Below are 14808 nucleotides of genomic sequence, written 5' to 3'. Positions count from 1 at the left end.
TGAGCCATTTGTGTGGGTTGTAGACTCCATCTCATGCTACCACTAGAAAAAGCACCACCAACATTCAAAAGTGACCAAAACATCAGCCAGGAAGGAAAGGAACTGAGAAGTGGTATGTGGTCACCACCTGTAGAACCACTAACTTATTGGGGGTGTCTTGCTAATTGCCTATAATTTACACCTGTTGTCTGTTCCATTTGCACAACAGCATGTGAAATTGATTGTCAAGCAGTGTTGCTTCCTGAGTGGACAGTGTGTTTTCACAGAAGTGTGTTTCACTTGGAGTTACATTGTGTTGTTTAAGTGTTCTCTTAATTTTTTGGAGCAGTGTATTATTTGGCAACTAACTAAAGTTCACAAGGACAGATTTGGATAATTCTACCACGATGGGGGATAATTATCCAAATGTGTACAGAGTAAAAGTTGCAGAGTTGCCCCTAGCATCCAATCAAATTTTTTTAATATTTTTAACAGGCCTATTCCAAAATTAAATATGCAAAAATTACAGCAGCTTTTCATATGGATAGGTTTTGAAAAATCTCCCCCGATGAGGGATATTTTTCAAAACCTGTCTTGAGGCTGTCAGAATGCTTCTTTCATTTTTGAAAAAGCCAGTTAAAAATGAAAGAAGCAAGATGAATGGTTGCTAGGGGCAACTCATCAACTTTATATCGCTACAGGTTTGACTAGTTCCCCCACACCATGCCTACAGGTTCAAAAATATGAAATGCCTACAGCAGTTTAGAGCATGTTAGCTTCTAAGATTAAAGTACATTTGCATGCTTTAAAGTTTGGGGAGAGCAAAAAGATTCCCAGCCACCTTAAGGGTGCGTTCACATGCTATTTGTTTTTGTGGGTTTTCTGCTGTGTATTTGAAAGGGGACGGGCTCTTCTCGACTGTCCGAAGCAGATTTTCCATGGAGGAATTTACGCTGCGGAAAATCCGCCGCAAGCCCCATTGAAGTCGGTAGGGACTGCAGCGGAATTTCCGCACCGTAAATTATCTGCTACGGACAGCCGAGAAGAGCCCACCCACTTTCAAATATGCAGCGGAAAGCCCGCAAAAACAAATAGTGTGTGAACGCACCCTAAAAGTTTTTAAATCACATTATTAAAAGCTTACATTAAGAAATACTTAACCAAGATTAAGGAAAGTTTGGTGATATTTTAATATGGTTAATCATTATCAGAAATATTTAGTTTTTTTTGTTAAAAATGGGAAACTCAAACTTTTTAAACAACCCAAAAAAAAAAAAAGTTAAACAAGAGGACAGAGTAAAAGTAGAAATTTTAACCACATAAGGTCAGTTAAAATAACAAAAAATAGTAAAATAAACATGAAGCAAAAAAAAATACTATATACATTGCTAAGGGCAACCGGAACAAAAAAACTGCTTGACAGGTTAGTCTAAATATAACCAAATTTACCAAACAAACTAAAAAAAAATAAAATAAATACCTCATCAAGAGCAACTCCATCTCTTGATCCGTATAGTTTTTTTTTTTTTTCACAGCACGCAGTTGCCTCTTTGGTGGTGCCCCAGAATCCACACATTCTGATTCATCTTGAGAGGGAGGAACCATTAAGGCCTCTGAGGGTTTCTGGCTAACAATGGCCACGATGACATATTTTCTAACATCTGCTCGGCGGCAGTAGGCTTGGAGAGATTACGGCTTTTAGATGTCCGTTTACCACCCACTCCAGACATTGCGAACTAAACAATATTAAATAACTAGGTAAGGGTGTACTGAACGCTACGAAAAACACCCAGATTACAGCTTTCCGGCAAAAAAAAAAAAAAACAAGTTTTAACCAGGATGCAAGGAGCTCTGTCACTTACTAGCATAAACTGACTAATGATTTTGCTTACGTGAGAGAAAAGTCATGTTTTTGCTTACCTGCTACAAATTTATTAACGCGGTGCAACAATATAGTACATTTGTCACACGTTAGCAGAATGGAAGTTATAAAAAAAAAAAAAAACTAAAAACAAGCATACCTAAGGGATCTTTCATAAATGCCCCCCCATAAAGGTTTATTTAACCCTTCAGAGTCCACTTGTACATTGCTGTGCCCTGGTAGACAGCAATGTTCACTGCGTCTCCTGACAGGATGATTGGAAGCGGATTTCATGAATGATGGCGAACATGAGTGATCCTGTTGATGTCCGCCATTAATCCTTCTAATGCTGTGATCAATACTGATCACGGCATCTGAAGTATCTGTAGGGCTCAGGGGTACTCATTGGACCACCTGCAAGGCTATTGCAGGACTCCAATAAGTAAAGATGGTCACAGGACATCTGCTTATCCCCTCCTGGCTACTGCAATCTTTTAGAGAAGTAGATCGCAGCTAACACTGATCAGTGCTATGCCTATGCATAGCACTGAGCAGTATAAGCAATTAGAGTGTTATAAAAAACATAAAACAATGAAATCAATAAACATATTTGGTATAACCGTGTGCATAAATGTCTAAACAATTAAAATAAAATGTTAATAATCCCATGCAGTGAATGGTGTAAACCAAAAAAAATATCAAAAAAAAAAAACATTTCAGATTTTTGGCCAAAATTGAGTGTCCTTAATAGGGTACTCCACCCCTAGACATCCTATCCCCTATCCAAAGGATCCAAAGGATAGGGGATAAGATCTCTGATCATGAGGGGCCCGCCGCTGAGGACCCTTGCGATCTCCCTTCTGCACCCGGCATTCATTTAGAGCATCGGGTGCAGTGCCAGAGGCGCGTGACATCACGGCCACGCCTCCTCAATGCAAATCTATGGGATGGGGCGTGACAGACATCATGCCACTTCCCATAGACTTGCATTGAGGGGGCACGGCCGTGACGTCACGAGCCTCTGCCCCGCATCGCTAGTCATCCATTACGGAGCAAAGTTCACTCCGTGCACTGGATGTCTGGGGTGCCCAGTGGCAGGACCCCCGCAATCAGACATCTTATCACCTATCCTTTAGATAAGGCCAAAATGGGCTGTGTCCTTAAGGGGGTAAAATGAAAATTCTGGAAAAAAACATAGCCAAAAACGATTTAAAAATAAAATATAAAAACGTGATTTATGCATAAATTTAAACAATGGATTATCTTTTGATGACATTCCCTTTTAAAATGAATACATAAAAATAGCCAATAAAGTTAATAGCAATACAAAAGGGTATCTATAGTTTTTCCAATATGTAAAAATAAGATTTTTAGGTTGCAATAATTGAAGTATTTGAAGATTTGTTGCTTGGTTTGCCCAGGGTTTAACATCATTTGATAGCTGTCAGGTATCTATATGTATAGGAGGACAGTACCCACCAGTACATCCAGAACTTGTGCCTAATATTTGGAATTTTATTTTCCCCAAGCTTAGCAGTTTCACAAATTTTACACCATTTCCCACTACTTAGTAACATTCCCACCTTGGAGGAGAATAAAGTATCTACAAAAACACAATATGGCCTACTGGGATATACCACAGAACATCTCAGATCAGGTTTTTCACAAACCTTAGTAACATTCTTCATCAGAAGTATTTCCTTCACTGTATCATAACATGCAAAAGACTGTGAGATTCACCTAAGTTTAGAGAAAAAAAGAGTATATCTGACTTGCAGGATGAGGGGGGGGGGGGGTCTGCTTCCTTTGTGGTTTATGGTGTTGCAGTGGGTAATTCTATTATTTTTGGTGATCTATGTAATTAGCGTTCATGTGTGTTTTTTCAAGAAATGTATGTCATGTATTTATTTAAGGCGTGCTTCTATATATGCATATGACTTATGGCCATATTATTCTGCCACTGTAAACCATTATTATTTGCTTACTATATGACAGTTTTATTTGGGTATATGTTAAGTTATTATGCCAGCACTGTTTGACATTATATTGTGTTATGCGGTGTCCCGGTACTGGACATGGTCCTGTACCTTGGGTCGTAAGTCCCCATAGTCAGAGTTCCTCCGTGCTGTTAGGATTTTCTTAGTGGGATAACCCTCAGTCGCCTCATAAATCTGTAATTTATTGTATATATTTAGAATATTTAATAATATAAAGGTTACTTACAGGACCTTAGGTCATGTGATTCATAGTAAATGTGTTATGCTAAAGTTAAGGACCTTTCGGGTCATGTGATTTAGTCATGTGAATTTGTGATAGGACTGACAGGTTTGGGGAACCAATAAGCTTTGAGCATGCCCCTTCAGATATAAGAGCGCTGTGTCCAATCATCGCTCTCTTTTCCCCGGGATATGACAGCGAGCGGAGCTCAGTGCAAATCTACAAGAATAATTAGGCCTGAAGCCTATCTCTTCAACTTCTTGATAACCATGAGTCTACCTAACTCCAATTCAGCTAATTCTACGTGACTACTGAACCTAAATCAAACCCCTAAATTCAGTGGAACAGCGTAAAGCAAGCCCGAAAGCTTATTCCCTACAAAGTCCCAACCAACCTGTGAGGAGCCTAAAGTCCTGTCCTCTTGTATAGACTGTTTGCTGATTGCATCCTGCATAAAATCTACAGTAAAGTTATTTTCGGTTTATTACAATTCCGGTTTTGGACAATCCTTTATTCCTCCCTATCGTTCCTGAGACGGGTGGCAGTAGGATATATATATATATCTATAAGGTGCCTTGGATGTTTCAGACCTTGCAATGCCTGCTGTACTGTTCACACAGAGGCATATTCATAGTGTAGGGTCCATCCCAGGATGAGGTCACCTTACCGTGGTGGGACAGTCCACGCTATTTGGCGCCAAATTTGCAAGCTAAGTACCTCATAATTTCATAGTTTCATATCTTCATTTATTGCACTACAGCTATATAGCTTTTCGTGTTCTATCTATATACTCATGTTTTATCTATATACTCATGTTTCATCTATATCTTTGTGCTAGCAGTGTGCTACTGTATTCTCCTGTCGCTGTATATTTAGCCCAGCAGCCTGCACCTGTAAGCCATGTCTATACAATAGTTTGGAATCAATAGTGCTGGCCAACTTATTCTTTTGTTGTATTACACATACGGGGGAGTGGCTACCTCCATGTTGGCTCTTGCACCCCACCCACCTCTATTAGGTGTATATAAGGTGCCTTGGATGTTTCAGACCTTGCAATGCCTGCTGTACTGTTCACACAGAGGCATATTCATAGTGTAGGGTCCGTCCCAGAATGAGGTCACCTTACCGTGGTGGGGCGGTCCACGCTATTTGGCGCCAAATTTGCAAGCTAAGTACCTCATAATTTCATAGTTTCATATCTTCATTTATTTCACTACAGCTGTATAGCTTTTCATGTTCTATCTATATACTCATGTTTTATCTATATACTCATGTTTCATCTATATCTTTGTGCTAGCAGTGTGCTGCTGTATTCTCCTGTCGCTATATATTTATATATATATATATATATATATATATATATATATATATATATATATGCATAGGAACCCGCACCCAGGCGTCACGACAGTTAAGGGTTAATGAAGGAAGCAAGAGCTGTCACTTTTACAATGGGATGGGTAAATGTAGGAATTTCCCAGGAATGGGTAAAAACTGTGGTTCCAATATGGTGAAAAGATTGAGAATTACTAGTGCAGGTAGATATATTTTTCCCCATCTTTTGAAGTTATAATTATTTCCCCCCAAAAAATTGTTATTTTGACTTACAACAGAGCTAAAGCTATTTTGCCTTACTTGCAGAGTCCTGTGCCTGACTTATAGACAGTATTATGAATATAATTACCTGGCCTTTACAAGTGTTATTTAGAGAAAATATAACTTTGTGCCATTTGTTAAAGTATCCTATATTTCTTTACTTTGCGACTAATGGTTGTGCTCTGAGATCTGTACTCCGTAGTAAAGCACCAGTATTAATAGACAATGTTTTCATAGAAGTAAATCATCACAATAAAAGGAAATATCCTGAAAAAGAAGTCTACAGAGAAAATATTTTAAAGCGACATGCAAAAGACTCTAGGTCATGCACGCAAAAGTGGCTCAGTAATATTTTTTTATAATGCATGGAATTAAATGTCTTTCCTGTTTCCAGTGGTATGCCTTCCATAGAACCAGGGTATGTGTCTGTTATGGGGCCTCATAGCAGTCACGTACCCTGCAGTAAAAGGGAAGCCCATCAAGGAATTAAGGACAGACATTTCTGTTACTTCTGGCAGGGCTTTGGGTGCAGGCATCTTTTCTGTTTGCACTGAGAGTTCAGAGAAAAGGAACAGTGAGAAGCAGAATGCAGGAGTTGCGTGGGAACAAGGGCAGAATTAGAACCTAATACAGTATGGAGGCCTAATACTATATGGGAACAGCATGGTGGTCTTTTACTGAATGGGTACCTAAATACCTCATGGGGCAGTATGAGGGCCTAATACTATATTGGTCAGTATGAGGGCCTGGGCTCCTGACTTCTATAGTGACAAAATGACCCTGCACCAATCAACTGGGCTGGCAAGGGAAGGGGGGACTCATCTGGAGCTTTGAGACAGATGTTCCGGATCCCCAGACCAGTGTGATTATCAAACATATTTTTGACAGTATGCCACAACAGGACAGAGCTGGTGGCTTCCTGTCCTATCACTTTAGTTAGAGCTTTCGGGGCCTACAACTATGTGGGGACAGTATAGGTGCCTAACTACTATATGGGGCAGTATTGGTGCCTACTACTATATGTGGCAGTAGGAGGGCATAATACTATATGGGGAAGTATAAGGGTCTAATACTATATAAGGGTAGTATGGGCCTTACTTCTATATGGGGAGACAGTATGGGGGCCTAATACTATATGGGAGCAGTATGGAGCCTTATATAAGAGGCAGTATGGGGACTAATACTATGTTAAGTAAGTATGGGGGTCTATTAATATAATATATAAGAGGCAGTATGGGGACTAATACTATATGGGGGCAGTATGGGGGCCTAACTACTATATGAGGAAGTGTGGGGGTCTACTAAATGTGGCCAGTATAAGGGCCTAATACTATAGTAGGGCAGTATGGAAACTTGTACATGTTTGTGGGGCAGTACAGAGCCTAATAGTATATGGTAGCAGTGTGAGGGCCTAACTACTATACAATGGCAAAGAGGACCTTAACTACTATATGGGGGCACAAAGTGGGCACTTTTACTGTGTGGAGAAATAGCACTTGGTGTGTTTGTAAAGAGGTCAGTATTGTGCTTAAGAGAGGAGCCTAAACATTTGTCCAGCAGATTCTGCGTATATATGTCTTGACCGAGAGAAGTCATCATGGTGTAGAGATCTCCTGTAATTCACTGGATGCAGCTGCAGTGTAACCACTAATATCTTGCTATAATATCACAAATGGTGCAGAATTACTCATTCAGATTTGCTATATTGACTATTTCAACTTTAATCAAATGAAATCTAAGATTCATAAATAAACATATAGCACCTAAGCTGGAAACAATAGAGCTACAGAAGCCCTTGAGTATACTGGTAGTCAATAGCCTAAGCAGAAACATTAAATGCCAAACAGCAGTTACTAAATCTAATATGTGCCTATGTATTAATTTTAGAGATCAGGTTACAAAGAGCAGGAAGGAGAGAGAAAGATCTGCCTCCACAAAGATGAGACTTTTTGTGGAAGTTTTACAATGATACAATACAACTTTGAGCCAAACTCAGGAAACAAAAGAGAGGAGAAGAAAAAAACCCTTTCATTCAATTAAAATTTTGGCTTTGGCTCAAAAATTACACAACTACCAAAAAACTACATCTGCCATAACTAGAGATGAGCGAATCGAATCGAATGTGAAATTCGTTCTGAATTTCATGAAAAATTTGATTCGAACCGAATCCGAACTTCATCTTGATTCAAAATAAATAATTTCTTCATTAGCGACACCTGCTGCAATCGTCCTGTGTAATATATAGATTCGAGCGGCTTTCTACTGAGCTCGCATCTCTATATTACATAGGACAATCGCAGCAGGTGTCAGGAGTGACACCCGCTGTGATCTGTCATTAACTGCTGGTACTACTGCTCCCAACATGCAGTACACTCTGCTCCATGCTGGGAGCTGTAGTACCTGCATTAATAGACAGATCGCAGCGGGTGTCACTTCTGACACCTGTTGCTAACTGTCTATTAATGCAATGGAGAGGCTTTCTCCTGCGCTCGCATCACTGCTCTATAGTCCGGTCGGCCATTGATGTGAATAGAATTAACATCATTTATTCATATTTCCTACGGAGAGCTGTGATGGTTACAGCCTGATGGTTACAGCCAATCACAAGTCTCTGCGGGAAATATGAATAATAGGTATATATACGGCATATACTCATACTACAGTGGGACCAGAGAAGAGCAGTTGTCCGCCCGCATCTATACATTATACAGGACAATTGCAGTGGGTGTCAGAAGTGACACCCCCTGTGATATTTCCTTACCTGCAGGTACTACAGCTCCCAACATGGAGCACACTTCTACTCCATGCTAGGAGCTGTAGTATCTGCATTAATAGACAGATGTCAGAAGGGACACCCGCTATGATCTGTCTATTAATGCAGATACTACAGCTCCCAGCATGGAGCAGAATGTGTTCCATGTTGGGAGCAGTAGTACCTGCAGTTGAGAACAGATCACAGCGGGTGTCACTCCTGTCACCCAATGCGATCATCCTATCTATTGCAGAGATGCAAGAAAGCCACCCACATCTAAACATTATACTGGACGATCACAGCGGGTGTCAGGAGTGACACACGAGGCAATTTGTCTATTAGCACAGGTACTACTACTCCCATCATGGAACAGTCTGTTCCATGCTGGGAGTAGTAGTACTACCTAGAAATATTTTAAAAAATTGAGAAAAAAGTGAAACACACTCATACTTTATTAAACACATTACTAAGATACATTACTAATAACAATTTGCCACAAATTTAATCGGATAGAATTAAAAAAAAATTACAAAAATTCTGCTAATCGACCAAATCGAATTTTTCAATAATTCGCTCATCTCTAGTCATAGCAGCTACAGAGAGGTAATGTGCTTCACTTTGAAATGCTGCAAAAGGAAGGTAATTCACGTAAACTAGTGCGGATTTTGTGTGGTTCTCAACTGTGGAACACACACTTTTCACAGCGTGTATACCCAACCAACAAATATCTATCAGGTTAATACAAAACTTGCCACAGACAATTATGTTGACTGCAACTTAAAGGGAATCTGTCAACTATGTAACATGATTAGAGATCAAGTAATTTTGGATTGGCTATTCAAAACCATGTGACACTATGGACCAAACAACTGAGTTGCAGTACCTTTTCTTTGAATGAAAATCAGCCAGCATTTATGCATATACTGCTACAGGTCCTGTAGATACCCAATGTACCTTCTGGAAATGTGTTTATAGTTGAATTTATTCGAAAACTATGTAATTTTATACCGATGCAAAGAAATTTCGGACCAAAGTTAAATGTTGTACTCTAGTTTTAGTTATATATAAGATCTTTCTGATACTGGTTTTTAAGATGCAAAACGATAATTTATTTCCCTCCTCAACCATTGTTTAGTAATTAATGTGTAAATTATTAGCTACTATTTCAATGCAAACCCAGCTTCTTAAGGAGTTAAAATCACTTGCTGCTTAAATACTCCTTCCCCACTCCTGATGGGGCTCATTATCTCAGAGAAGTACGGCGATAAAAGAGATTTGTTTTATTCATTAATTAGGATTGTCATTTTATACCTTTTAATTATGTTGTTTTCCACCAGGAAACAACTGTGCACCAAATGTTTCACTTGTTTTTAGCTGTCCATGCAGAGAATCACCAATTACAAACATACTACTGCTTGCAAGTATAGACATTAAAACTTAATTGTTTGTAGAAAGTTTGAAAATGCAAATGATAGAGGATATGAGTTTATGAGATACCCTAATAAAACTGGCCAGCCAAGACGTGACGAATTGTGACTGATTCTGGCCGCATTCAGGATGCTACAAGAGTACTCAAAATTTTACCAAAATAATATAGACGTAAAGGTACTAGACTTATGATACGTTGGCATGCTGGCCCCGCATCCAAACCTCACTGCGCATACAGGGCTGCCACAGAGAAGCCCTGTGTGTCTGATTAGAGGAAAATACGTGGGGGGGTTTTGGCAGCGGGAAATATGCTGCGCATACGCTATGTGTCAACCTACCCTGAATCAGATCTGCAACACAAGTCTGCACAATAAAGTGCCAGTCTAGTTTTAATAATTTCCCACTTGCGCTCAAAGGACAATGTTAACCCCTTCCCTTTTTGGCAATTTTTCATTTTTGCACTTTTGTTTTTCCCGTTCACCTTCTAAAAATCATAACACTTTCAATTTTCCACCTAAAAATTCATGTGAGGGCTTGTTCTTTGTGCCAACAATTATACTTTGTAATACCATTAATAATTACACCACAAAATCTACTGGGCAACAGAAAAAATTTAGTGGAGCAAAATTTGAAAAAAAAAAAAGCCATTATGTGATTTTTAGCGGCTTCCGTTTCCACGCAGTGCAGTTGTCATAACAATTGCCCCTAATATTTATTCTGTAGGTCCATATGGTCGCAAGGATACCCAATTTATATGGGTTTGATTTTATTTTATTACTAAAAAAATAACTAAATGCATAAAAATTAATAGGTAAAAAAATTTCCTCTTCTGACCCCTAAAACTTTTAAATTTTTCTGCATACGGGAAGGAATGAGGGCTAATTTATTTGTGCCGTAATCTGAAGTTTTTATTGGTACAATTTTTGTTTTGATTGGACCTTTTGATCACTTTTTATTATTTTTTTTATGGAATAAAAAGTGACCAAAAATATGCTGTTTTGGACTTTGGAATTTTTTACGTGTACACCATTGACCATGCGGTTTAATTATTTATATATTTTTATAGTTTGGACATTTATGACCGCAAAAATACCACACATGTTTATTTTTATTAATATTTTTTTTTTATGGGAAAAGGGGGTGATTCAAACTTTTATTAGAGGAGGGGTTAAATGATCTTTATTGACTTTTTATTTTTACAATTTTTTTTGCAATGTTATAGCTCCCATAGGGGGCTGTAACATTGCACTTTCTGATTGAATACACTGATCACTGTTATGCAATAACGTAACACTGATCGCTGTTATCGCCACTTGATTGCTCCTGTCTGCATCAACTGAGACCCATCAGGTATGATGCGCACTCTACTGCTGAGAGCGTGTCATACCTCGGGAGCCGCAATTGGACATGAATGTACATCCATTTGCGTTAAGAGGTTAATGGTTGGTATATACTGGCACTTTGGTATATAGAGTATAGCACTTTGGTATATAGAGTATAGCCATATAGCCAGTGGTCAGAGTAGACGTTTGTTTGCCCACAATGATTAGTAATGGGAGGCTCCTATTCATGGTATAGTGCTCAGCATAATGTCCCAGCAGTGAGGCCTCTTATTATCCTGCGAGCCTTGTGGCTGTAATTTAGGCTTGAGGCCTCCAGATGTGCTGACACTGGTTCTGAGATGTCTGGACTGGACTTGACCTCAGCAGAAAAGTGTGGTGGAAAAGAGATAGTAGTACCTCCCCCTCTTATAAAGGAGTGTAGGGAAAGGCTTCAATGGAATACCGGCTTTCAGGTGGTGTAGGACACAGATGGAAGCATATAGGTAAGGTGCAAAGGTAGTTTATTCTCCCAACATGCAACGCTTTTCACTGCTACAGCAGCTTCATCAGGCATAACAAGGAACATGTGAGTGGTGAATTTATCCAGAAAGTGAAAGGATACGTAAGGGAATGGGAAGAGATAGGGAGTATGACTGGGGGAGGGGGAGGAGGGAACAAGGAATGTATCCTCACTGCTGGGCAAATTTCACCGTACAAAAAGATATTATAAAAAGACATATATAAAGATTACAAAATTCATATAAAGAAATTCACAAAAACATGATAAGAAGTTATTATAAAAATATATACATAAAGATGTAATTAAGTACAAAAATGGTGAATGAGAATAGAGGACGAACAGGTAGTTAGCGAGCGTTCTCTATAGTCTCATTCAGACCATGCGGTATGTGGAGAGTGTATATATCCAATATGATTTGTGGTTCATTAAATACTGTAAGCGGTTTGGTCTAGTAGATGGAATGGATTCTAAAATAATTAAACGTAAAGAAGACATATCACTTTTGTGAGCTAAGGTAAAATGACGTGAGACGCTGTGGAGTGTGAATTTGTTCCTAATATTAGATCGGTGTTTTGACATGCGGCAACGTACTGTTTGGATCGTACGTCCGATATATTGAATATTACAGCTACATGATAGCAGATATATAGCATATTGGTTATTGCAATTAAAATTTTCTTTAATATTAAAAGTTTTTTTGTTTAAAAAGAATGAAATTTATCGACAAATGGATCCATCATGCTACAACATAAGCAGCGGGTTTTATTACATGGTGAACAGCCAATAGTGGGGGATGAAGGTACAGTGCTGATTGGTAAGGAATTTTTTAATCTGTTAGGAGCAAGTAAGTTTTGGAGGTTTTTAGATCTCCTATATGTGATACCTGGTTTAGAGGGGACTATATCCTTGAGTATCGGATCGCCCGGAATAATATGCCAATTGCGTTTTAAAATATTGTGTATCAAAGGGGCCGCTCTATTATAACCAGTGATGAAATTATATTTAAACAAATTATTTTCTTTTTTCTGTGGTATAGTAGTAGTGAGATTTGTCTGGGTTTTATTTTTGACTTTGTGGTATGCTTGTATTAGTAATGAATTTGGATAGCCTTTTGATAGAAATCTTTGTTTCAATATTTGTGCGCGTAAAGAAAAATCACGGTCAGTGGTGCAATTTTTGAGAATTCGAAGGTATTGTCCATAAGGGACTCCTCTCAACCAACTGGGGTAGTGAGCACTTGTGTAGTCTAAAAAACTATTAACATCTACGGTTTTGAAGTGTGTTTTAGTGTTTATTTGACCTGTAGAATTGATGATTTCTAAATCTAAAAAATTAATAGTTATAGGGGAAAAATGAATAGTGAATTGTAAACCCCAAGTGTTGGAATTGAGATGGTTGACAAAATCATCAGCTTGTTTTTCTGTGCCTGTCCAAATGAAAAATAAATAATTAATGAAACGACGGAAAAATTAAATAAATGGTGAATAGATCAGAGAGTGTGCTATGTGGACGGCCTCAAAAGCCCCTATAACAAAATTAGCATAACTGGGGGCGAAGCGCTTCCCCATAGCACAGCCTCTGGTCTGTTGATAGATGACATTATTAAATGAAAAGATATTATGTTTGAGAATAAATGAAATTGATTGTAACAAAAAAGATGCTTGATCAGGGTGAAGGGAACTATCACCAAATAAAATTTTTAGAATCTCTCATAACATGCAAACCCAGATCTGTATCAATGCTAGAATGTAACGAGCAAACATCAAGAGTCAAAAATGAATATGATGATGGTAAATTAATCTTTTGTAATTCCAAAATTAGTTGAGAGGAGTCCCTAAAATAGGACGGTAAATTTAAAACGTAAGGTTGTAAAAAAAAATCAACAAAATGGGATAAGTTGGAGGTTAGGGAAGAGATACCTGAAATAATAGGTCGGCCGGGGGGATTGACAGGGTTTTTATGCAATTTGGGTAGATAATAAAAATTGGGTAAAGAAAAATGTATTACTGTAAGAAACGATAATTCTTGTTTATTGAAAATATTTTATCAGATGCTGTATTGATATTAGTATAGATTTCATGAAACTCTTTTGAAGGGTCTGGGGGTAAAATAATGTAATAGTTTGTGTCAGACAGGATTCTACGAGACTCAAGGACATAGTCCCCTCGATTAAGGATAGTTATGCCCCCCCCCCCCCCTTATCAGCGGGGCGTAAAGTAATTTGATCAACTTTACATATCCCACCCATCTCTACCTTCATTTTTCCGGTACCTTCCACCACTATCGTTCCTACTAACTCTATTGATCTCCCCTCTTTACCCATTCATTCTAACATGGTCTGTCCTCTCTTACCTCCTCTTTCTATTTCTAATTCTGTTCCATCTTCTCATTGTCCTTCTCCTCCACTTCCCGACTTGTCCACACTCACTACACATACCTGTTCATCATTTCAACAGACACCTGACACCCCCTCACTACACACTTCTTCTATTACATTATGTCCATCACCCATTTCAGACATATCTTTTTTAGATTACCATTTAGACTCCCACTTCCAATCCTCACCTTCCACTGTCCACCTCCCTTCCACAGCACATCACTCACTATTTCCCACCTCTCATCAAAAACTCACAACAGACATCCTCCCTCAAAAGAAAAGGGCTCACAGAGGATGTAGAGGAGGACATTCCTCCAAACACAAGCCTGTCCACGCTCAAAAATAAAAAATAAAACTTTTCAATTTATCATCATGTACATTGTCCACAAGTGAAATTAATCTCCTCTCTAAGGGTTTATCCTTTTGTCCAGTATCGAATCCCAATCCATTTCAGTTATTTGTTGATTTAAATCAATATATCAGAAAATTGACACTTATGAGACACTTCTCTATACAACAGAGTCTGAACTCTGTCACAGCGTCATCTCCTATCCAGTCTGATAATCCCATTTGCTCGACCACACTATTTAAACATGTGAATGTAAAACCTAGTTCTTCATTTTACCCACTCCATCACCGTGGGAATCATTTAGACACATTTTACTCGGTCATTATGGCCGAATTTATTCATATTGAAAAACATGATATCAATTTTAATGGTAATGATAATCTGACTAAAATGGAACGTCATGCTGT

This window comes from Hyla sarda, chromosome 1 (genome assembly GCF_029499605.1).
Source record: "Hyla sarda isolate aHylSar1 chromosome 1, aHylSar1.hap1, whole genome shotgun sequence".
Classification (NCBI taxonomy): Eukaryota; Metazoa; Chordata; class Amphibia; order Anura; family Hylidae; genus Hyla; species Hyla sarda.
This window is presented reverse-complemented; position numbering follows the sequence as displayed.